Consider the following 3,596-nt stretch of genomic DNA (forward strand, 5'->3'; position numbering starts at 1 on the left):
TATATATATATAATAATAATAAAATATGGTTTGTATTATAGCAAATTAACCTAATAAAAATGTAAGAATTAGACTGAAATTAATGTTGGGCCTCTAAGCCCAGCTTCTCCACACACTTTTTGTAAAGCCAAATAAAAGGAAGGGACCTTAGACAAAAAAGATGAATGGATCCATTATGAACTTCTAGTTCTGTAAGACCCAAGATTTTAAGCTTAGAATAAGTGGAAGAGATTTCCATTTACGATTAGGATTGATGTAATGTGAAGGGAAACCTGAACGAAAGTTTATTAAATGAAATATATTTATGAAGGAGAAAGTTCAGGAAAAGTTCAAGGATTGCATTATGATCGATAAAAGTTATAGCACGAACGTTTTACGCTTAAACTTAGGTCAGAAACCCTAGTATATAGCTAATTTTCACTTTTAGGCACGACGGAAGTTAATTCCAAAAATCTTCAGAGAAATGATAGAACTTCTCTTTTTCCATATATCACAATCGTTTCGAGGCGAAACTCTAGGATCTACGAACGTCCGATTCCAATCATCGGAAGTTTGCCGAAACCGAATCCCTGGTATTTCAAAACCCTAGAATTTCTCGACAATGAAGACTTTATCTATTCAGAGCTTCAAATGAATATTCTACACGCGTACAACCATTTCTCTTGATGATTTCAATCTTTCTTCAGAAGGAAGTTTTCCATTCCGACATTCGATGCAAAAAGCAACTTATCGGGTAAAATAGTTTTACACCGACTTTGCACCGACTTTGCATTAGTTGCCAAAAATACAAGGAGACATCTTCTTAGCTTAGGAATTCCTTTGCCAAAACCTATCTTAGAATTCATGGAGAATGATGCCGGAAAAATCAGATTCGCGAAACTTTCATTTTCCCGCGAATTACCATTTTCTATATATAGCAAGCAAGTGAGAAGAAATCACAAAACTCCACCATTTTCAACCCATTCAAGGCCGCGAGTTTGCATAGGAGAGGAGGAGGAGAGATTTTCTTCATTTCTTGCTTGATCGTCGATCAATCAGTTGCTACTTCAAGGCTTCGAGGTATAGTCGCTAATCCTTACCTCTGATCGCTTTTTCCATAGCTTTTCTGTAGAGTTTTCTGAGCGGATAGTTTATGGGTTTTTGCAAAACTATCCTGAATCTTTCATTTCTGATTCTAAACCTCTTCTATATGTGCCCAAGATCACTTCTGCCGGATTAGATTTTCCGTTATGTCGCCGGAATTCCGCCGGAATCAATTTTAGCCTTAAATACCCATTTTTGGAGTTTTTGAGGTAAAGCTTCAACCTTTAGGCTAAAAACTATCGCCTTAGCTTAGTGTTAGTAGGATTAGTTGTCATAAACGTCGTTAGTAACGTCCCTGCAAAATTTGGTTTTTGGGATTTCAGTTTTGAAATTTCTAAGTTAAAAATCATGACCAAAATACCCCTGCGACAGTTTTTGATCCGATAATTTTTCCGAGTTCAGAATACCCTTAGTTACGGCTTATGAAAGCATAGGAACCAAGTTTGATCGAAGAAAAATCGAGCCCCATAATTACCTAAAGTGGCCGAGCCTTATTAAGGGGGAGGAGGAAAATTTCCTTTTCCGAAAACTTGTCTTTCGCGCTAGATTATCGTACCTTAGAGTATAGATTACTTCGAGTAACCTTAGTAAGTATCGATAACTTAGTTTTCGATAGATTCTGATAGTATTTCTGTGACTTTGCTTTAAAGGAACTTTTGAGGAATTTCCTGAGGAGCAACGCTTTGCTTGTGAGGAAGAGTTAGAAGATAATCCTGGAGAATCTGCAGGTGAGGGCTTCTCACTGAATCTCTAGTTAATGCTTAGGGTCGATGTTTCGACATTGTTTACTGTTTATGCACTGGAATTGTGTGTGATTGGAAAATGTTTTCTGAGGCTTCGGCTGACAATGTAGATGATTCATCTACTGAATGCTTTTGAGATTGTCTTACATGCTATGTGCTATGTGGGTAATCTAGGATGTGTGGTGCATGCTTTATATGCTAAGTGCTAAGTGTTTATGATGCGATTTATTGATATATGATATGTTGTTGATTGTGATGATTTAAATATGCTCTGTACTGGAATCTGAGATTCTGAATGGTGAGAATAGCGGGCAGTTCATGCCGATTTTATTTTGAGAGTTTTGAGAAAGTTTGATAGGACGAACGAGGTTCGGGCCTTAATTCTGTTTAGTGGATCGAGACATCCTCTGGAAGCGACTTGGGATTGGGAGATCCTGCAAATGTATAAGACTTGCGATAAGACAAAATGGAATCTATTTTATAAAGAAAATTCATAAAACCTTAAATAACCTCAAAATCTTTAAGTGATGATAACAACCTCGAAGGAAGGCATTGGAAGTCAAATCATGGTTTTGGAAAAGCGAGGAGTGTCGTCGGATCCAAGTGTTGAGGAGTTTGGTAAGTTCTGAGCATGTTGGTACTTCATCGCTCGTTGAGCAATTTGTTAGCCATCCAAGGGATGAGCCGAGAAGCTTCACTGAGGCGTGAGACCTTGTGAATGCGGGATACTCCACTGAGGCGTGAGACCTTGTGGAAAGCATGGAACTCCACTGAGGCGTGAGACCTTGTGAGAGCATGAAACTTCACTGAAGCGTGAGACTTCGTGCAAGTGTGTAAATTCACTGAGGCGTGAGACCTTGTGAAAGCATAAAACTTCACTGAAGCGTGAGACTTTGTGAATGTGTGAGACTCCACTGAAGCGTGAGACTTCGTGTGAGCATTGATGACTCGAAGAGTTATCGTGAGTGTTTGCACTCATTTTATGATTATTGTACTTTGTCGCAGAATCGACTTTTACCTTAGGGTAAGCTTTTAGAAACTTTAATTTACCTAGAACACGTGGCGACGTGTCGAGTGAGGTCGGAGACGTTGTTTGGCAAATCACATTGCACACATGCATACATAGGAGGTTAATACACGGCGTGATACCGGACCTCGGTGGATTGGAGGTTAATACACGGCGTGATACCGGACCTCGGTGGATTCCAAAATGGTCATAAGACTCGGATTTCCGCGTAAGAGCGCTTTTAGGCGACTCTTAGTAGCAGACCGAAATGGCAGGCCTTCGGGTTTTATGCTGATCTGACTACATGATGATGTTGGAGTAAGTGGCATCACGGGCCGAAATGGCACCACCGTGGCTGGTGAAGGGCTGATCCGATGATGTCCATCCGTTCCGGATTGCATATTGGTTGACTGGGTTAACCTGCATATCATTTCATGCGACATGCATACTGACTTAGTTGATGAGTGTGTTTGATACTTGTTAGTTCTACTTGATGCATGTTAACTGTGATTTACAGTCGTTATATTCTTTGTGGAGATATGCAACCCTAGGATGTTATCCCTAGTTATAAGCCTAAGTGGCTATTATCTTATTTATATTTATTGGTGCTATTATTTACATAATTCTTTGGAGTTGACCCTCGCGTCTTCTGTGTGTGCTTTGGCGAACAAACGCCCTTTGTCAGATGTCTTTGGCGGGCTGATTCATGATGGTTCATCCTTCGGGAGGAACTAGGGTTGAGATGCGGGAACTGGAGCGTATCG

Source organism: Lotus japonicus, chromosome 3 (assembly GCF_012489685.1).
Source record: "Lotus japonicus ecotype B-129 chromosome 3, LjGifu_v1.2".
Lineage (NCBI taxonomy): Eukaryota > Viridiplantae > Streptophyta > Magnoliopsida > Fabales > Fabaceae > Lotus > Lotus japonicus.